Source organism: Schistocerca piceifrons, chromosome 1 (assembly GCF_021461385.2).
Source record: "Schistocerca piceifrons isolate TAMUIC-IGC-003096 chromosome 1, iqSchPice1.1, whole genome shotgun sequence".
Classification (NCBI taxonomy): domain Eukaryota; kingdom Metazoa; phylum Arthropoda; class Insecta; order Orthoptera; family Acrididae; genus Schistocerca; species Schistocerca piceifrons.
The window spans coordinates 344,428,021-344,451,238 of NC_060138.1; the positions used below are offsets into that span (position 1 = coordinate 344,428,021).

The 23,218-nt window shown below is 45.5% G+C and overlaps 1 protein-coding gene and 1 pseudogene across 1 annotated transcript in view; both read left to right on the forward strand.

The window, feature by feature from the left end:
- Positions 1-23,218, forward strand: part of LOC124720390 (transient receptor potential cation channel protein painless-like) — a 132,163-nt gene that overhangs the window by 73,360 nt on the left and 35,585 nt on the right. The window lies entirely within an intron of this gene.
- Positions 5,286-5,403, forward strand: LOC124725901 (annotated as a pseudogene).

Sequence of the window (23,218 nt, forward strand, 5' to 3'; positions counted from 1 at the left end):
TCTTCCATGAGCTGTTGCAACCGCGCCGAAAATTCAAAGCGTTTCACTTTGTCATCGGGTGTCGGGGCTTGTAGCAATTGTAAACGGTAAGGCTTCTGCTTTAGCCTTTTCCGTAATATTTTCCAAACCGTCGGCTGTGGTATGTTTAGCTCCCTGCTTGCTTTATTCGTCGACTTCCGCGGGCTACACGTGAAACTTGCCTGCACGCGTTCAACCGTTTCTTCGCTTACTGCAGGCCGACCCGTTGATTTCCCCTTACAGAGGCACCCATAAGCTTTAAACTGCGCATACCATCGCCGAATGGAGTTAGCAGTTGGTGGATCTTTGTTGAACTTCATCCTGAAGTGTCGTTGCACTGTTATGACTGACTGATGTGAGTGCATTTCAAGCACGACATACGCTTTCTCGGCTCCTGTCGCCATTTTGTCTCAGTGCGCTCTCGAGCGCTCTGGCGGCAGAAACCTGAAGTGCGGCTTCAGCTGAACAAAACTTTATGCGTTTTTCTACGTATCTGTAGTGTGTCGTGACCATATGTCAATGAATGGAGCTACAGTGAATTTATGAAATCGCTTCAATCATTTGTAATAGCCCTGTACTTTGGCTCTTCAAATGGTTCAAATGGCTCTAAAGACTGTGGGACTTAACAGCTGAGACTTAGAACTACGTAAACCTAACTAACGTAAGGACATCACACACATCCATGCCGGAGGCAGCAGCCGCGTGGTCCCGGACTGAAGCGCCTAGAGCCGCTCGGCTACCACGGCCGGATACTTTGGCTCTTCAACGTACTTCAACGCCAATAAGGGAAAAAGGCACACAGAAACGTCACTCCCAATCTTCCACACGTAACAAGTATAATTTATTGGGGTCTGCTCCACCTCGCTAAGTGCGCGTTGTTCCAGCTGGCTTACTGGCTCCGCGGCTTCACGTGAAGGCACTCCCTGCCGGGCACTTTCACGCCCACTCAAAGGCAAGCACTTTAGACTGTTGTAGGTTTTCCGTACTGGAAAAATAACTTGCTTGTTAATTCAAAATGACAAACAAATGACTTCAAAAACGGCCTTTTAGGTTACTGTCTCCAGCTGTGCCACAAAGGATGCCGGCTGACTCCCGATTTCGAGAGCTCCAAAACCACTCCACAAAGCTACGTAATGACTTCACAAAGTTAAGCTACCCATGTCCTGTCATGCTAAAAGGGCGCTCAGTCGCTTAATATTTATTGAGCAGTAACTGAGTACTGCGCAGTAATATCGACCGTCTGAGAGCTGTGTTGGCGATGTGCGCAGTATATTGAAGGAGGCGGCAGAGCTTTAAAAATATTCACGCTCGATCAATATTGAGCAATACAGGGTGTTTAAAAAAAGGTATACAAAAGTAACCTTCAATTATGAATAAGTAATTAACTTACAGAAATGTTTGATACAGTACTGAATGTAGTATGTCTTCATATTTTATTTACAAGTGTTCAGTGTGGCTACGTTTTGCAAAACGACAAATGTCCCACCTGTAAGCAGTTTGATGCCAGATCCCATGAAGCAAGTTTTATGTATGGTGGCAACTGCTTATGTTACTCGTTGTCGTAGTTCGTCGACGTTTCCCAGAAGAGGAGGAACAAATACTCTGTCTTTAATGTAATTCCATATACAGTAGTTCACTGGAGTTAAATCAGATGATGGCGGTGGCCGGGATATTGTTCCACTATGTCCAATCCAAGTGGGCACAACCCTATGGAGGTACGTGACAACTTAACGATGATAATCTGATGGTGCACCACCTTACTAGAAAATAAATTCTTTGTACCTATCCCGTTGTAAATGAGACGTTAGGTACGATATGTCAGTTAGGGTTGACTAGGCAAAGAAGAAAGGACGGTAAATCTGGTTACAGTTTACAGCGTAAGAAACATTTATCTTAGCCCAGCCCTGTGCCTGTTCGATATCAAGACGTGGTTTCAGCTCACCCTGTATCCGAACATTATTCGAATTCACTTTACCGCAAGTATGGAAGGTCGCCGTATCACTGAACACAATTTTATTGAGAAAATCGTCTTCAATTTGACAGAATAATCTCATGTTGAGAAATCAGAAGGAGCAACCTGTCTTACTTGGAAAAAAGTTTGCAAAGTCAGATTTGCGTAAATATTTCTTTATTTACGAGGGGCCTGCTGCGGAGGCCCGCACGCAGCAACGTTCGCTGAAAGGTCGTTGAGACAGTGTTGGTAGCCCGTCGGTTCATCTGGGCGGTCAGCTGCTTAGCAGCGTCAATTCTATTTGTTCGTACGCATCTCCACAGCCCGTCATTCTCCCCCGCCATCCACGGCCGGTGGTGCAACACTGTTGCTTCAGCACCGGTTCTGGATAGCGCCATTTTGCCGTGCATTCTTTAATCAAAGCGGTACGCGAGCAGTCTACAAACTTAGCCGTTTCGGAAATTAATCCGCTCGTGGCCGGAAAGGCAATGGTCATGCCATTTTCGAAGTCAGGTAAATCGCTCCGTTTCCGCGTTACGACCACGACTGCACTGTTTCGCGCGTCCCGCTCCCCCCGACACGCTTTATATGCCCTCCACTGCTAATGCTGACATCTGTAGTCTGTGAGTGGTTATTGCATTTCAATGTCGAAAATAGGTGGTGGTCAGATTAATGTGACTGGCTCGTGTATACTCGAGCTCAAAATACACTATGTCATCGAAAGTATTCGGACACCTGGCTGAAAATGACTTACAAGTTCGTGACACCAACCATCAGTAATGCTAGAATTCAGTATGGTGTTGGCCCACCCTTAGCCTTGAAGACAGCTTCCACACCGCAGGCATATGTCCAATCAGGTGCTGGAAGGTTTACTGGGGAATGGCAGCCCATTCTTCACCAAAACATCCCAACTGTGTTCTATAGGATTCAGGTCAGGACCCTGTGCAGGCCAGTCCAATACAGGGGTGTTATTGCCGTGTAACCACTCCGTCACAGGCCGTGCATTATTAACAGGTGCCCAATCGTCTTGAAAGATGCAATCGCCGTCCCCGAATTGCTCTTCAACAATGGGAAATAAGAGGGTACTTAAAACATCAATGAAAGGCTGTGCTGTGATAGTGCCACGCAAAACAACAAGGGGTGCAAGCCCCCTCCATGAAAAACACGACCACACCATAACACCACCGCCTACGAATTTTACTGTTGACACTACACACGCTGGCAGATGACGTCCACCGCCTATTCGCCATACCCACACCTGTCATCGGATCGCCACATTGTGTACCGTGATTCGTCACTCCACACAACGTTTTTCCACTGTTCAATCGTCCAATGTTTACGCTCCTTACACCAAGCGAGGTGTCGTTTGGCATTTATCGGCGTGATGTGTGGCTTATGAGCAGCCGCATGACCATGAAATTCAAGTTTTCTCACCTCCCGCCTAACTGTCATAGTACTTGCAGTGGATTCCGATGCAGTTTGGAATGCCTGTGTGATAGTCTGGATAGATTAACATTACAGACCTCTTCAACTGTCGGCGGTCTCCGAGAGTCAGCCGGCCGCTGTGGCCTAGCCTTCTAGGCGCTTCAGTGCGGGACCGCGCTGCTGCTACGGTGGCAGGTTCGAATCCTGCCTCGGGCATGGATGTGTGTGATGTCCTTAGGTTAGTTAGTTTTAATTAGTTCTAAGTTCTAGGGGACTGATGACCTCAGATGTTAAGTCCCATAGTGCTCAGAGCCATTTGAACCATTTGGAAAAAGGCAGCACAGTCCTATTGCTCCATGATAACGCCTCATCACACACAGGAAAACGGGTCTGGAAAACGATCGAGGCGTTCAGTAAGGAAATACTTGGGTGTGCGACTTGTTCTCCAGACTTGGCTCCGTCCTGTCATCATCTATTTGCATCACTGCCGCACGCCCTCGCTGAACAACACTTCAGTTGGTATGAGAAATTTACGAAAATGGCTCCCTGACTGGTTCGCTTCAAAAGAAGAGAAGAGCTGTTTTTTGGTGTGGCCTACATAGCCTGCGGGACAGCTGGGACAAATGTATAAATAGCAATGGAGATTATTTTGAATAAAATACTGTTTGTCAGTTTCAAACAACAGACGCATAATTACTGCAACCAAATTCCGGTTTCGTAGTTCTGCACCTGGTATGTTGCCAGTAGAGACGCAGCAACAGCTGAATTGGTCGGTTAGGAGAGCTCAATGACTTCGAACATGGACTAGTCAGTGAATGTCATCAGATAAACCAGGACCAGATACACCTCATGTATTTACTGACAGAGAGCACTGCGAAGGGTGATCAAAAAATCGCATGAAATCAGCGGGAGGAATCAGTCATGGGACCCAAACTGAGACCAGCAGTTCAGCTAGCACAGTGACTATGCGTGAGGAGTTAAAAAGAGTGGCGCACAATGCTCGGGCACCTCCTCATAAGCCATATGTTTCTGCAGTCGATGCTAAGCGATACTTGACGTGGTGGAAACAGCGAGACCACTGGACAGTGGATGACTGCAAACGAGTGATTTGGGGAGATGAACCACGCTATACCCCGTGCCAATCCAGTGGAAGGATTTGATTTGGCGACTGCCTGACGAACGGTACCTGACGTCACATTTAATGCCAGCAGTGAAGTACGGAAGCTCGTGTCGCGTAATTGAGTCGTTTTTCGTGGTTAGAATGTGAGCCCCTTGTGTACTTAAGAAAACGCGAGGAACGGAAGGATATGAATACATTTCACAGTATTGTGTACTGCGTATGGCAGAGGAACGGTTGGGAGAGATTACTGTTGTATCAGCATGACGATGCCTCTCCTCATAAAACAGCATCTGTTGGGCGATAGTTTGTCGACAGCAACATTCCTGAAATGGACTTGCCTGCCCAGAGTCCCGTCCTGAAACGAGTGGGACGCCTTTGGGACGGGTTAGAAAGTCCACTCCACTCCAGACCGCAGCGTCTAACATCACTACCTTCTCTGCTTTAAGCTCTTGAGGAAGAATGGGCTGCATTTCTCCACAGACATTCGGACCATTCGGACACCTGATTGAAAGCGTCTCCATCAGAGTTCAGGGCCTAGGACAGGCGAAAGGTGGACGGACTCCTTATTAATGTCCACTAATAGGTATCCGGATACTTTTGGTCAGGTAGAGTACACCAGTGGGAGCTTACCGCCATTGCTGGCTCCAACAGTGTTGCTACTTCCCCTACATAGTGAGCTGAACCTGCCCAGTTTTCCAGATACGAAACTGTCGTCCATTTCAAGAAACAGAATAACTCCGGCTCAATTTAGAATAGGTGTTCGTGTTGTGTGCCAACGGCCTTACCGCAGTGGTAACACCGGTTCCCGTCAGATCACCGAAGTTAAGCGCTGTCGGGCTTGGCTAGCACTTGGGTTGATGACCCTCCGGTCTGCCTAGCGCTGTTGGCAAGCGGGGAGCACTCAGCCTTTGTGAGGCAAACTGAGGAGCTACTTGATTGAGAAGTAGCGGCTTCCGTCTCGTAAACTGACATACGGCCGGGAGTGCGGTGTGTTGACCACATGCCCCTCCATATGCGCATCCGGTGACGGCTGTGGGCTGAGGATGACACGGCAGCCGATCGGTACCGCTGGGCCTTTTAAAACCTGTTCGGACGCAATTTAGTTTTTAGCTTTATTCGTGAGGTGTAGAAACAGTAGAGAGATCTATACCATAGGCGGATTTCAGGTTTTTTATACAATTTTTATAGGAGGTTAAAGCGATTTTCTGTCGCCACGGAGGGCTGTGTGCTGTACAGGCAGTACTTCGGCACACAATGTGGCAACTTCGTCTGTTAAAAAGTGGTTCAAATGGCACTAACATTAAGAGTAACATGGGAATTCCACTGTAAAATACAGAATAGAGAGGGGATAGGTTCAAAATGGTTCAAATGGCTCTGAGCACTATGGGACTAACTTCTAAGGCCATCAGTCCCTTAGAACCTAGAACTACTTAAACCTAACTAACCTAAGGACATCACACACATCCGTGGCCGAGGCAGGATTCGAATCTGCGACCGTAGCAGCAGCGCGGTTCCAGACTGAAGCGCCTCGAATCGCTCGGCCACAGCAGCCAGCCGCATGTTAAACGTCAGATACTAACTGAAATGAGTCCTACCTACGGATAAAACAGTAAAATTTTGTATCGCCAACCAGCAGTGGCCACGTATATAAAGGTGCATTGCTGCAAAGACAGAAAAATCTATTATCCTGACAGCACAGTGCCTCGATGCTCATGCCCTGCCTCCGTAATTGCAGCATTAAACGTTCCTGTGCTTCACTACAGTGGTCGAGAGCAGAGTAATGAGCTACAGCGCAGAAGCGACGGAGCGCGACTCAATTTGCGCGTTGCTGGAAGAATGTGGTGGCGCTTTACTGCGGCGGACGCATCAGCCAGCAGCCCCAGCATCGCGGCGTCATCGTGTCTGGCCAGTGAGTAATGCCGCGGCATTCCGCTGCTGGCGGCGACCGCAATATTCAAGACGTCGCCACATCGCTCACGGCCCAGCGGGTGACAGCGGAGTTAACAGCAGGAAAGCGCCGCCGCCGCTGCCGTCGCCCTTAATTTAATGGAAGAACTACTGGCGGGAAGGACTGGCAGTTTATGGGGCGGCACAGACAGAGGGACACGGGACGGCTTTCAGCTTAGGGCTCTCCGCTACGGGGACCTCGGCAGTGCAGCAGCGCATGAGTGCGTCGGTCGTCGGGCTGCCCGTGACTGTGGCTGTGACGACAGCCAGCGACAGAATTCAGGAGACAGTTGTAGCTACTAAGGGATGTGTGCGCTGTTAAGTGTTTCAGGGCGACACACTTTGCAGCTATTGGTAGAAGTAAGGGGGTCGGTGGTGGGTGGAGAGGGGGGAAGGAGTGTAGAACTACTTGTATGACGTTCAGAAAACGAAAGACGACTATCTCATTCCGTTAGACAGAAGAAGAAACCGGTACCAGTGATACAATTTCTCAGAGACGCTACCCCGAAAAGTAACATAATGAAACAACGATATTTCCCGCGATCCGGAGAGACAGCCGTTGCTGAGGACACACACACACACACACACACACACACACATACATACATGCAGCTGCCCCAAATGATGCGTCAGCTGCAATACAAATTCTCAGAGACACTACCCGAAAAATACCGTTATGGAACAACATAAATTCGCGCGAAACGGAGAGACAGCCGTCGCTGTGGATACACACACACACACACACACACACACACACACACACACACACACTCACTCACTATATACAGGGTGCTCCATTGATCGTGACCAGGCCAAATATCTCACGAAATAAGCGTCAAACGAAAAAAATACAAAGACGGAAATTTGTCTAGCTTGAAGGGGGAAACCCGATGATGCTATAGGTTGGCCCTCTAGATGGCGCTGCCATAGGTCAAACAGATATCAACTGGGTTTTTTTAAAAATAGGAACCCACATTTTATTACATATTCGTGTAGTACGTAAAAAAATATAATTTTTTTGTTGGACCACTTTTTTCGCTTTGTAACAGATAGCGCTGTAATAGTCACAAACATAAATAGTCACAAACATATGGCTCACAATTTTAAACGAACGGTTGGTAACAGGTAGGTTTTTTAAATTAAAATACAGAACGTAGGTACGCTTTGTTGTGGGTTGGCAGGAGAGCCAACACCGGTTTACTAGAGGAAGCCGAAAGGCACGCGTTTTAGCTCACGCAGGCTGGCGTGAGGTCTGGAAAAGGTCAAGGAAATTAGAATTTAGAAAAACGGACGTAGCTGGTGGAATACTTAACTTTAATCCATTAATGATGAGCGTCGCTCTAGACTGTACATGATTCAGTATCAATAGTAAGTGGTAATGGCGCCTTGCTAGGTCGTAGCAAATGACGTAGCTGAAGGCTATGCTAACTATCGTCTCGGCAAATGAGAGCGTATTTTGTCAGTGAACCATCGCTAGCAAAGTCGGTTGTACAACTGGGGCGAGTACTAGGAAGTCTCTCTAGACCTGCCGTGTGGCGGCGCTCGGTCTGCAATCACTGATACTGGCGACACGCGGGTCCGACGTATACTAACGGACCGCGGGCGATTTAAAGGCTACCACCTAGCAAGTGTGGTGTCTGGCGGTGACACCACACGCTTGAACATTTTATTTCGGTTGTTCCATTGTGATACATGTACCTTTATGAACTTATCATTTCTGAGAACGCATGCTGTTACAGCGTGATTACCTGTAAATACCACATTAATGCAATAAATGCTAAAATGATGTCCGTCAACCTCAATGCATTTGGCAATACGTGTAACGACATTCCTCTAAACAGCGAGTAGTTCGCCTTCCGTAAAGTTTCCATATGCATTGACAATGCGCTGACGCATGTTGTCGGCCTTGTCGCTAGATCACAATAGCAAATATCCTTCAACTTTCCCCACAGAAAGAAATCCAGGGACGTCAGATCCGGTGAACGTTCGGGCCATGGTATGGTGCTTCGACGACCAATCCACCTGTCATGAAATATGCTATTCAATACCGCTTCAACCGCACGCATGATATGTGCCGGACATCCATCATGTTGGAAGTACATCGCCATTCTGTCATGCAGTGAAACATCTTGTAGTAACATCGGTAGAACATTACGTAGGAAATCAGCATACATTGCACCATTTAGATTGCCATCGATAAAGTGGGCGCCAATTATCCTTCCTCCCATAATGCCGCACCGTACATGAACCCGCCAAGGTCGCTGATGTTCCACTTGTCGCAGCCATCGTGGATTTTCCGTTGGTCGATAGTGCATATTATGCCGGTTTACGTTACCGCTGTTGATGAATGACGCTTCGTCGCTAAATAGAACACGTGCAAAAAAATCTGTCATCGTCCCGTAATTTCTCTTGTGCCCAGTGACAGGACTGTACACGACGTTCAAAGTCTTCGCCATGCAATTCCTGGTGCATAGAAATATAGTACGGGTGCAATCGATGTTGATGTAGCATTCTCAACACCGACGTTTTTGAGATTCCCGATTATCGCGCAATTTGTCTGCTACTGATGTGCGGATTACCCGCGTCAGCAGCTAAAACACCTTCCTGGGTATCATCATTTGTTGCAGGTCGTGGTTGACGTTTCACATGTGGCTGAACACTTCCTGTTTCCTTAAATAACGTAACTATGTGGCAAACAGTCCGGACACTTGGATGATGTCGTCCAGGATACCGAGCAGCATACATAGCACACGCCCGTTGGGCATTTTGATCACAACAGCCATAAATCAACACGATATCGACCTTTTCCGCAATTGGTAAACGGTCCATTTTAACACGGGAAATGTATCACGATGTAAATACCGTCCGCACTGGCGGAATGTTACGTGATACCACGTACTTATACGTTTGTGACTATTACAGCGCCATCCATCACAAAGCGAAAAAAGTGGTCCAACTAAAACATTCATATTTCTTTACGTACTACACGAATATGTAATAAAAATGGGGGTTCCTATTTAAGAAAACGGAGTTGATATCCGTTTGACCTATGTCAGCGTCATCTAGCGGGCCAACCATAGCGCCATCTGGTTTCCCCCCTTGAAGCTATACGAGTTTCGTTCTTTGTAGTTTTTTCGTTTGATGCTTATTTCGTGAGATGTTTGGCCCGGTCACTATCAATGGACCACCCTGTATATGGTGATTCAGTTGCCCCTAATGATGTGTTTTATGCAATCCGCGACGCCTTCAAATAAGTACCATGCGCAAGATTTTCATATTCTCTCATTCACTACGTGCAAATTGTTGGTCCTACAGAAGAAATAAACAGAACCTTTTTGTAAGAGATTTACTGCACATTGAAGATTCGATTGACTGCACTATTTGTTAAAGTAAGTCAATTGGATAATTGAATGTATGGAGAAAAGCGATTTTTGTGCTATTATCTCTAGAAAGATAACTTACGTCTTCTGCTTATTATTATCGTTCAGGTATCTTGTAATTTGTCTATCTTTCTAGGATTAATATATAATGTTTGATACTTGTTGAAAACCCCAAAAATAAATTTATCTTATAAAATCAGCAAGAATAAGTGTTTACTTATTAAGAGTTAAAGACAGATTAGTACATATTCACATATTCTCTTCAAATTACTGAAATACTGTAGTCTAAATCATGAAATACCTAACAAAAGTGACAGAGCAGTCACACTAGTTCAATTTTGTTTAAAATATTTGGTAATTATCATTTAACATAAACAATTTTTTTTCTTCGTTGTTGCAGCATCACGAATTCATTTTAACTGTAGTAAACTCAGTGTATCACACTCTGCTTGTTTTTCGAACAATTTGAAAGCATTTACGACGATTGAAATGTTTCCGTATGAAGTGGTACTGCATCATTATCTGCATCTACATTTCCTTCTGTTACATTTTCTTGCAATTCCTGATGTTCGTTTCCTGCAATATGTTTTCAACAATTTCGTCATCCGACATGATCTGAAAACGTTAATCATTACTGTTACAACTAAGCCATTCTTTCATATCATCGGCATCATATTCCTGACATATTTGTCTGTTTGTCATTAGCTCATTTATGTTCTCGAAAACAGAATCATCCGTATTGGTTATTGAATTTTAGTGCTCACATTTTGGTTTTCTGGTCCAAGCTTTGTTCTAAGTCTTCCTTTCAGTCGAATCCCACAAACCTACAACCGTGTAGTAAACTGCATCGAATTCATTCGCTTGAAAAATTACGAAACGACTTCAACCCTCCTTCATCAACAGATAACAAAACAGGTAAAAGTTTTTTTTCTTAAAATAGTGTTAATGTTTGAATAACACTTCGATGAATTTGTTGTATCAAGGATGTCCCATTAGGAGGTAAAAATTTCACAATAAACATTCCATTTTCTCTCTCTCTAATAATTCAGTCGATGGATGGCGTGACGCATTATCCAGCGGAAGTAGGACTCTACCAAATTCGTTTTGAAAAGTTTTTTTGCTTTGGGGTAAAAGTGTTGTCATGCCAGTAAATGAATATTTGGCTCTTCATCCATGCACATTTTTAGTTTTTATGAGTTAAGTAAACCATAAAGCTTTTGAAGTATCTGGGGTCTATGCATTTTCCGATGAGGAGCAAGAGCATTTTATTAATCTGGGTACCGTTTACGCAAACTAATATTGTTATTAGCTCGTTACAAGTTTTATATCTTGAGGTGAACTTTCCCGCCGAGGAAGTGTGAAGATTTCGACGGTAATGAACTCCAGTTTAGTCCGGTTTCATCAGCGCTGTGAACGAGATTAAAGTACTAGTCATTTTCGTCAAATGTTTTTTAAAACCATCTTTAAAAGTATCCTCTGCACCTTCATCAGCTGACAGTGTTTGACCATGTGTTTCGAATTCGCTAATTCCATGACGAGATTTAAATTTATAACCATCTGTTACTTTCCACAAACGATTCAGCTCCAGTTTTTAATTTAACTGTAATGCACCCTATTTTTTTACTTAACAGTAATGCCTTTTCGGAGAGTAAGGGACCAGATATCGGTTGCCCAGTTGATCGTTTTTATAAAAACTGTGGCCTCCAGCAAAAACATATCCAAGTAAAAAAATTTATATACATCAAATTTACTGCAAAAAGTAGCAGCTGACTCACCCTGTATATCACAAACTGCTTCTTCCAGAAAATATATTATCATCTACGGGCCCATAAAAATTTTTCCCCTTTTAAGTAATGGAGGAGATAAGGAAAAACTATGACATTCCTTAATAATGGAGACGCAGTGCTGCTAGCAGTACCTCATCACAATTCGGCTGGGCTGCAGCTCTTTTTTCTGGGAATATATTAGCCTACGGCTGCTGACAATGTCCAGTCCCAGCTTGACAGCTTGACTGGTTACAAGAAAAGGATGGGACATAAATGAATAAAAATATAAACAGGAAAATGTAAGTGAGGAAGTGGTATTTACTCTTAGTTACTGACCCAAAAATAAAATTCTCCTTCAAAAACAATGGGCAAGATCACGAAGCTCTCTCATTGGTACAATTCTGACACGTAGATAATGAACGTGTACACTCTACAGCACGAGCCAAAGCAGTCCTAATTCGACGTCAAAGCTCTTTAGGGTGGTAGGCTGGAAATCAACGTCTATTCGTCATTAGAAACGAAGCAGTAGGGTAGTTGGATAGGAATGGGGAAATACACTACTGGCCATTAAAATTGCTACACCAAGAAGAAATGCAGATGATAAATGGCTATTCATTGGACAAATATATTATACTAGAACTGACATGTGAATACATTTTCATGCAATTTGGGTGCATAGATTCTGAGAAATTAGTACCCAGAACAGCCACCTCTGGCCGTAATAACCGCCTTGATACGCCTGGACATTGAGTCAAACAGAGCTTGGATGGCGCGTACAGGTACAGCTGCCCATGCAGCTTCAACACGATACCACAGTTCGTCAAGAATAGTGACTGTCGTATTGCGACGAGCCAGTTGCTCGGCCTCCATTGACCAAACGTTTTCAATTGGTGAGAGATCTGGAGAATGTCCGGCCAGGGCAGCAGTCGAACATTTTCTGTCCAGAAAGGCCTGTACAGGACCTGCAACATGCGGTCGTGCATTATCCTGCTGAAATGTAGGGTTACGCAGAGATCGAATGAAGGGTAGAGACACGGGTCGTAACACATCTGGAATATAACGTCCACTATTCAAAGTGCCGTCAATGCGAACAAGAGATGACCGAGACGTGTAACCAATGACACCCCATACCGTCACACCGGGTGATACGCCAGTATGGCGTTGATGAATACACACTTCCAACGTATTCACCGTGATGTCGCCAAACACGGAAGCGACCATCACGATGCTGCAAACAGAACCTGGGTTCATCCGAAAAAATGACGTTTTGACATTCGTGCAACCAGGTTCGTCGTCGAGTACACTATCGCAGGCGCTCCTGTCTGTGGTGCAGCGTCAAGGGTAACCGCAGCCATGGTCTACGAGGTGATAGACCATGCTGCTGCAAACGTCGTCGAACTGTTCGTGCAGATGGTTGTCGTCTTGCAAACGTCCCCATCTGTTGACTCAGGGACCGAGACGTGGCTGCACGATCCGTTACAGCCATGCGGATAAGATACCTGTCATCTCGACTGCTAGTGATACGAGGCCGTTGGGATCCAGCACGGCGTTTCGTATGACTCTTGTGAAGCCTCTGATTCCATATTCTGCCAACAGTCATTGGATCTCGACCAACGCGAGCAGCAATGTCGCGATACGATAAACTGTAATCGTGATAGTCTGCAATCCGACCTTTATCAATGTTGAAAACGTGATGGTACGCATTTCTCCTCATTACACGAGGCATCACAACAACGTTTCACCAGGCAACGCCGGTCAACTGCTGGTTGTGTATGAGAAATCGGTTGGAAACTTCCCTCATGTCAGCACGTTGTAGGTGTCGCCCCGGCGCCAACCTTATGTGAATGCTCTGAAAAGCTAATCATTTGCACATCACAGCATCTTCTTCTAGTCGGTTGAATTTCGCGTCTGTAGCACGTCATCTTCGTGGTGTAACAATTTTAATGGCCAGTAATGTAAATCGACCAGAGTTTCTTACGCAACCGCCTAGCATTCATCTAAATGGGGTAGCCTCAATAAAAATCAAACAAAATGGCCCTTGTGAAATGAACCCACACTCTAGAAAACATTGGAAGAGTATATTTACTTACATAAGTCGCTTGTAAGTCCTAAAAAAGTACATTTGTGACCACACAAAAATAGTATTTAACCACCATGCTGATAATTTTCTTCCTATCTCCCGTACGTATGAGAAAGAGACCGTCTTTTGACGTGCATCGGATCGTCCGTTCTTGAGAAATACAACTTTTATGTGACGTATAACATGTTTACTGTAGTTTCCACTTCCGCCCCACCTCTCCCCCGGCAAATTTTAGGCAGTGCTACAAAGCTCTAACATTTTTTGAACAGAACAAAATCAGCGTTCCTTGCATTTATTAACGCTAATCCAATTTGATAACAGTCCATGACTCATCACTCCGTAGACGCCACTCGCTACAGTGATACACACAGTCGTACAGATCACACAAGATGCAATTCAGATCTACATTTTGTTATTTGTCTGCGACAGTGGAGAACGTTATCCCAGGAATAAATAAAAAGCACTGCCGGAAAAACAATGCAAAACCCTCGAGGACAAGGTCATTTTATTGATAAGTGACGTGACAAGTATTTCGCCAGTGTAGGAGTATGTGGTAACAAAGTCAGACCAAATGAAACATACACCTCATAGTAATGGGTGTCCAAACAGTCGCATCAGTACACAGCGTACAATCTCTCTGGTGGCAACGCAGGCATTTATTTTCGTACGCGAACGATCATAAAGGTGACGAACGGCATCCTGCGGTAGACTGTCCCAAGCATCTTGCACTTTTTGTTGAAAATAGGCAATGATTTTTTGTAGGAGCTGAAGAACGAGTTCGCCGTGTTCCATACTTGTTCAACTGAGAGACATTTTGAGATCTTGCTGGCCAGAAAGGTTGTTGTTCATTACGAGGAGCACGTTGCGTCGCGGCAGCCGTATGTGGACGTGCATTGTCCTGCTGAAAAAGCACATCACCTTCCTGCCGAAGGAAGGGTAGAGACACGAATTGTAACACATCTGGAATATAACGTGCACTATTCAAAGTGCCGTCAATGCGAACAAGAGATGACCGAGACGTGTAACCAGTGACACCCCATACCGTCACTGTAGCAGACACTGCTTACTATATCCTGCAGAAACATCAAATTTGACCGCGAGTTGTAATTGATGAACCCCCACACCATGAAGGAGGGGTGTGACCTGGTGGTTTCTTTCTTTTTTTTTAAATCTTGGTAGAGAAAAAATCTACAGTTCCGAGACTCAAAAGAATTTTTTTTCTCTAGAAAGAATGCAAATAGAGATGGCTCCAGAAAATCCGGAAAAATATACAATATCTTGACGATTAAAGACAAGGTGCAACATATTTGCAAATAAAGCATGATAACTTGGAAGCCTCTGCCATTTCCAATGCGCGTTCACCAAATGTTGGCGAAAAGCACTGTGTCGGGACCGTTGTCACGGCCGACTACACCGTGGACGTCGTGCCCGAGGAGCCATACGATCGTATTAATCTTCGTCCAAGAGAAAACGGAAACGTCCGGACGGAGAAAAAGTTCAACTGAGAAAGCAGCTTCAGCTGATCGGGTAAGGAAAGCCAGTTCTTCGCAGATCCACTGCCCGTGTTCTCGTCAGCAAGAGACAAGCCTGTGTGGTAATGTATCATGTTGATGACATGTGTCACAAAAACCAGTCGGACGAAGACCACTACGGTGGAGGTATTCGTTCCACAGAATCAAATTAGGAATGACCCTATACCACGATGAGGCGACTTCCATCTCCAGGATAGGAAGACTAACGTGAATCCGCAATGTTTTCCAGTTTACCAATGATGCAGCCACTTCAACAGGGGAGACGGATGATTATACTCCCCAAAGGTTAAGCAAAGATCTGGTGGCAAGTCGTGTCACTGATAAAATGTCGGCTCCTAGAAAACTTAATATAATACAAAATTCAAGTGTGTGCCACTATTTAGAGTTGATCCGGCCAACATGTACAGGAGGGGGGAGTCAGACTAACCGGTTGAAGACCCCTAAATAAGCGAGATGTAATGTAATGAGTAGCTCGAGTACACGTTAAAACGTTAGCGCGCATAAGTAGTAATGAAACCTTTCTTTGAATTTGGGAATTTCCAATCCTCCAAGTGAACGGTACCACGCTGCCGCTTCATACCGGAGTCGGCCAAATATGCCTTTTCCATAGGAACTGCGGACACTCAGTTTCAGGCACAAAGGACACACCCGACTCCTCCACAGTGTACCTTCTCCTGGAAAGCCTTCTAAGACCTGCAGTAAAATGTTACGATAACCATAAGTGAACTGTGTCAGTAACGAATAAAACTATGTATGTGAATCTGCTATCAAAGATGAAATATTATTTTGGAACGAGAAAACTATCCACATTTACATGTTTTGAACATAAAAATATTATTAATAATGTATTCCTGTGTAACAAATACTAAGAATAACAAAGACTATGAGTAAATCATGTCATGGAAATTCTAAACAATTTTGGGTAAAGTCTTGGATTAATAAAATGATCACTCTGGTGTCAGCTGTCGAATTTATTAGACGCTTTTGTTCTTCTCCATGCGCGATTTTGTTAATTGTATGTAACTTTTTTCACAATATATGTATAAAAGTATTTGTCCTTTTAATCTCATTTCTTACCTGTGAATATAATGCAATGGAAATAAGTATCGATAGAATTCAAGTTTTATCACAGGCCATGTGCCGCTCTATTGCCGCAATGGAGCATTGGCAACCATTATGTGAAATATAATTAATCACATGATTTTCGGGTTTCACCCAAAAGATAACAAGAAAAAGTACTTTAAATATTTTTCTATCAGAAAATGAAAATATTGTTTGCAGAAAAGTTTTCATTAAATACAGACGACGAGCGCGAATATAATAAATAATAATATGAGGCTCAGGCTTGCTTATGAGTAAATCGCTGACTGGTAAAAATCTTGCTTTCAATGCCGTAAATATTATTCACACCATAATTAACAGTATAAAAGGTCAGTCCTTAACAAAGAATATACGTAACATTGAGAATAATAGTGCATCTACGTAGGTGATTATATCGTGTCTCTCTCTCTGCAAGAATAATTATTTGTCGGGCATTAACTATATGGTTTTAAACAAACAATCCGTATTTTTGAGTTAACCGTGTGTGTTGACAACATAACTAAACTAGTGCAGCCAAAACTAGTACATTTACTCAGAATTATTTGCCGAGATAGCAACATTAGTTATTGTTAGCGCATATTTTAACCGCTACTACGAATATGCGAAATATCCGCGACCTTCACGACTTATAAATATTTTCATCCAGGGTTCTGTATGGAACAAACCGACACCTATTATAAAACGAGAGAGAGAGAGAGAGAGACGACAAACATATGGGCGGTGCGCTCCTGATAATCAACGAAAACGAAAACTGGCGGAATGTCTTTTGTCTTCACCGCGTGTTGCACTGGCGCACTTTTGCCGATCTGGATGTGATCAACAGCGGCCTGTGGCATGCTTTTCCCATCCATGGGTGCAGCAGAAAGGTGGGAATACGTTACAGACTCGTGGATGCCCGGAAAGTCTGTCGATTATAGTACGGAGTTCCAAAACACGTCCATCCTCATGCGATCCCGAAGAGGCGGTCCTCATGCGATCCCGAAGATCTCGGGAGATTCATCGGAAGGAGTGCTGCACGCTTTCGAACTTTGAACAGCAGCTGAAATGTTATCGTTCGGTCTGAAGTCGGTGAAAGGAGAGGCATCGGAATCTTTTCAGGAGAGCGGAGAATGGAAGAGGACTCATCTGACTCCTATCTTGCTTCCGTTTACGCTTGTTTTGAAGTGAAAGTGGCGGCGACGCGGAAGCGACAGCGGGGAGGTCCCTAAGCGTAGTTAACGGCGGAAATTCTCTAGGACCATGAAACAATGGCTCGCGTTGCCCATCAGGAACTTGGTTAGGCACAATGGCTGTCCCTTGGGGAATGAGGTCTGATAAAGTTAGCCTTTAACGGCGTTCATAAGTAGATTTTAAGACCGCGGCTCGACGAGGGCAATCTGCGTGGAATTGTCCACTCTTATTAAATATAAACCGAGTCCCTACTTGTCCTGTGTAAATTCTCTGTACTCGGTACCCACACACCTGCAAATGAGAGGGGATAATCCGTTTTACTACCATGTCCATGCATCGAACGCCACTACAAACTTGTAAACGCTGTTGAACGGACCAGCGTTGTTGCCATATGTTCCGTATGTCCTCAAACGGAAGCAGGACGGTCTTGTGGAAACTGTCATCAACGTCGAGAGGGAGCTTAAACAGCCTGACATTCGTATATTCCACCTCCGCGTTGGCCACAATAACCATACTATTAGAACGACAGCGATGAGTGAAAGAGCTTTGTCGTCCGTGCTGCAGAAGGAGCCTGTCAGCCTGAAGTGGATCTAGAAACTTGACATAAAACACATACGGACCAGAATCAAAACAGGACGTGTGAACCTTTTTTGAAATTAGGCCTACCGTAATTGTGTCAACAAGTCAACTGTAAATTTGTATCGAATCTAGCCGCACATGCCGCATGGACTTGTCAAAACTAAAACTGACGATACATGCACGTGGAATGTTCCTAGGAGCCATGGACGAATCATGGCGCAAAACAACGTCGCGTCAAATTTGATTCACAGACACGAGACGCCGAGAAGCACAAGGACTCGCACGACAGTGAAGGGAAATTAGGAAGAGGCGGAAACAGACAGAACCTTCTCGCCTGACGGAAGAAGTGGAAATGAAACGTTGGTTCACCATGCCCGACATTTGAATAGATAGTTCGTCTTTGGTTTTTGATGAGCCAGTTTCCGACTACGTGGCATATATGGCCGTACCTATTGGCTGCATTGACTTAAAGCTTAAATTATTTGTACCGCCGAGGGACCGTAGACTTTAGTATCTGACATTAATTTCAGCTTGAGACCTGTACCCGTACCTGAGAAAATCGGTCTTCACAGATTACAGTATGTTTTGCTTGCACTGACTTAGAAGCCTAAAGTTTTTACATAGCGAAGGGACGGTAGACCTTAGTGTTTGACATAAATTTCAGTTTGATACCTCTACCAGTTCTTGAGAAATAGGGGTCTTAACAGAGGGACAGACAGACTGACAACGAACGGCAAGAATCTCTTTATGAGAGACAGTAACAAATTAACAATTGTCTGATATTTTTTCTTCACCTGCACAGTGAAATCTTGCATCTTGCCAAATTCAATAATTTGGGAAGTACCATATAGCTTTTGATGAGTGAATTTTCGAGCATAGAAATATGTGACATACAAGGCCGCATCTTTTGATTACTTGAATTTTCTACACCGTCAAGGGACCGCAGACCTCGGTATATGACATAAATTTCTACTTGATCCTCTACCTGTTCCTGAGAAGAAAGGGACTTAACAATCGGACAGACAGATAGACAGACGAACAACAAAGCGATTGTATAAGGGTTCAGTTTTTACCGAATGAGATACGGAACCGTAAAAATCAACCAGAATCATTCAACGGCGTACGGTTATTTCATCACGGCACGTGCCACAATGTCATTATTAATTAGAGCGAGAAGAAATGATTACTGGAGACGAAACATTTGTACGGCAAGCAAACTACACCGATGGCACAAAACATTATGATCACTGCCCACCGCGAAAACCGTATGCCGCCAGGTGGCGTTGCTGGCGCATTAAGCGGTAAGACGTAAGTTCTGTAAGAGGAAAACAGACAAATGGGAATCATTCTTATGCCCAACGCCTGGGAACGAGCATCTCGGAGACAGCGAAGCTGGTCAACTGTTCGAGTGAGGCTCTGTGGAAAGTGTCACCTCAGTGTAAAGCTGGAGCGGCGATCTGTGGCAGATCTGACGAGAGGGTGTAATAGTGGTGCAGGCACAGGTGTTTCGGAGCACACCGTTCACCGCACATTGTTGAACAAGGGGTCCGCAGAAGACAGCCCCTAAGTGTTCCTATGCTGACTCTGCGACGCCGTCAATTACGATGGCAGTGGGCAGAGGATCATCGAGATTGGACCTTGGATCAGTGTAAACGTGTCGCCTGGGAGGTTGAATCACGTTTGTTGTTACACCAGGTCGATGTTGGTGTCCGGATAAGTAGTCATCCAGGCGAAACGCCGGTTGAATTCATGCACTCTCGCCACGTACGCGGGTGGATCCGGGCAGTATTGTACTGTGGGGGATATTCAACTGGGCTTCAATGGACCGTTGTTAGTAATCGAAGGCAGCCCGCCCTGTTAGCCGTGCGGTCTAACGCACTGCTTTCCGGGCGGGAAGGTGTGCCGGTCCCCGGCACGCATCCGCCCGGCGGATTCGTGTCTAGTTCCGGCGTGCCGGTCAGTCTGTGGATGCTCTTTAAGGCGGTTTTCCATCTGCCTCGGAGAATGTGGGCTGGTTCCCCTTATTCCGCCTCAGTTACACTAAGTCGGCGATTGCTGCGCACACACTGTCTCCACGTACGCGCACACCGTAGTTACTCTACCACGCACACATTTGGGGTTACACTCATCTGGTGTGAGACGTTTCCAGGGCAGTCCACTGGGGTCGGAACCGCACGATAACCCTCGGTTCGGTGTGGGGCGGCGGTGGGGTGAGTGGACTGCTGTAGCCTGTGTGGGGTTGTGTACCACTGTGGGCTACGGCGTGGACGAAACCTCTCTGTCGTTTCTAGGTCCCCAGTTCCACACAATCGAAGGCACCTTGACAGCTTTGGACTATGTACAGGTGGACTGGCAGACTGTATGGGAGACAAATATTTTACACCAGATTCTTTATTCACTACTCGATGTAACTACGCTTTTCCTGTCAACTGTGGTTGGGCCTGGGCTAGTTGGCACCGGATACCAACACCAACCGAACGGCCTAGTCACATGCTCCTTGGTAAACACCACTCTCACGGTCGGCATTTCTACGAAGTGACGGGTTTAGAAACAGCGTCTTTGGTGTCGGCCCGTCAATCAGAGGGTTACAAAGTGTCTTGTGAGGACCGTAGAGTGAATTGGGAGGCACCGTTGAGCACAGTTCTCGTCCTCTCTTGGCAGTCAGCTTTCGTCCTGATGCGATACACCCTCCTGATCCTCTCAATGCCGTTTCCATTCAGTCTGTCGGTAGCCTCCATACGCTCTGATTTATCTCTTATTTTTAGCAATAAAACTGACAGACCAGTCAGTTTTCAGCTTGCAGCCATGCCTTGGTTATTTGTACCACCCATTCCACCGGTTGTCCACTAAAACCTGACCGCCTTTACAGGGAAGCCTGAACAACTACGTGAACATTATTACGGACCACCTGCATCCTCCTACATCACCTCATGCTTGATACCTTCTCTGTCGGCGATTGCATCTTTCGGCAGGACAGTTGTCCGTGTCACAATGCCAGGATCGTTCTATAGTGCTTAGAGGAGCGTGTTGCTGCACTCGCGTTGATGCTTTGCCCACCAAAGCCGATGAGACAGATCTAGGACGCTATGGAGCTCCAGCTTCGCGCCTACGATCCACCGCACTGTAATTTACGGGAAGTGCACTACATGTGCCTAAACATCTGGAGCCACGTATCTGTGAAAATCTGTCAGACCTTTGACAAATCTTTGCAACGTAAAATAACTACTATATTGTGTTCCAAAAGTGGAGGAATAGGCTAATAAGCAGATGGTCATAATGTTTTTGCTTGTCAGTACATATGGCAAACAGAATGTCAAGTAGAGTTCTTCGAGAAAAGAGGAAGTAACGTTCAGCTGTCAGAAACCAACGCCTGAAGACGAAAAGAAGGCAACTGCTAGGAACTGGGAGAGGCTGGACCTGGCAAGACAGGGAACGGCTTTCAGCAGAGGGGTAGTCGAGAGCCTCTTGAGATGCGTCAAGGACCTGCGGAGGATCGCAATGGATAAGAGGCCTTGCAGGGGCGGGGAAGGGGGGCGGGCGCTCGCAACAGCGCCGATAAATCGTGACAGCAGGTCGCGTTAGCGCTGCCTGAGGGAAAACCCGGCACGGTCCCCAAGCCAATTCTCACGTGTACAATGCAGATGCACGTCAAGTTCAATTCTTACGGAAATCGGCGAGATACCGCGAATTATGTGGCTAATAAGCAGGGGCACTACATCGGTAGTGTTGGGGTAAGTTGAGAATTTGGGTTTTACAGGAACCGAGCTAGGGTAGTCCGTACAGTTATGGTGACCACTGTGTTTGCATTGTGTATAAGTCAGCGCATCTGGCTGGTAAGCAGGAGACCCAGGTTCGAACCCCGGTCCGGCTCAAAATTTTAACTCGTGCCTTTGATATAAATCTGTTCCTGTTGGCAGCTAATGGTTTTAATTCCTCTATGTCTCTATCACGTTTCGTTGCGATTTCGGATCTCATTGGAATATTTCCTCTCCACGTAAAGAACTTGGCCCTCTTCCAGCATCCTACATCACCTCGTGCTTGATAACTTCACTGTCGGCTATAGCATCTTTCAGCAGGACGCTGGAGGAACAAAGCGTTCCAAGTGATAGGAAAAATGCGAAGGTCATATTTTATGCTCGCATATTATGACCTTTGTGGAAACTGATTTCTTCTGTAGGAATCAACATTGGATTGCACAAGTAGCGATCATGTGAAGACCAACTCACTTTGTTCGTCCACGAGACTCTGAATACCTTATATACCGATATCCAGGTTGATTCCATGTTCTGTGACTTCGGGAATGTGTCGTATACCCTCTAGCACTGGAACCTGATGAATGAAATATGAGCGTAGAGAATATCAGATCAGCTTTGTGATTGGACTGAAGAGCTTGTAGCAAACAGAACACAATGTGTCAGTCGTAACGGAGAGGAATCTTGAAAACTAAAAGTAACTCCTAGGTAGTCTTATAGGATCATTACTGTTCACAGTATATACACTCCTGGAAATTGAAATAAGAACACCGTGAATTCATTGTCCCAGGAAGGGGAAACTTTATTGACACATTCCTGGGGTCAGATACATCACATGATCACACTGACAGAACCACAGGCACATAGACACAGGCAACAGAGCATGCACAATGTCGGCACTAGTACAGTGTATATCCACCTTTCGCAGCAATGCAGGCTGCTATTCTCCCATGGAGACGATCGTAGAGATGCTGGATGTAGTCCTGTGGAACGGCTTGCCATGCCATTTCCACCTGGCGCCTCAGTTGGATCAGCGTTCGTGCTGGACGTGCAGACCGCGTGAGACGACGCTTCATCCAGTCCCAAACATGCTCAATGGGGGACAGATCCGGAGATCTTGTTGGCCAGGGTAGTTGACTTACACCTTCTAGAGCACATTGGGTGGCACGGGATACATGCGGACGTGCATTGTCCTGTTGGAACAGCAAGTTCCCTTGTCGGTCTAGGAATGGTAGAACGATGGGTTCGATGACGGTTTGGATGTACCGTGCACTATTCAGTGTCCCCTCGACGATCACCAGTGGTGTACGGCCAGTGTAGCAGATCGCTCCCCACACCATGATGCCGGGTGTTGGCCCTGCGTGCCTCGGTCGTATGCAGTCCTGATTGTGGCGCTC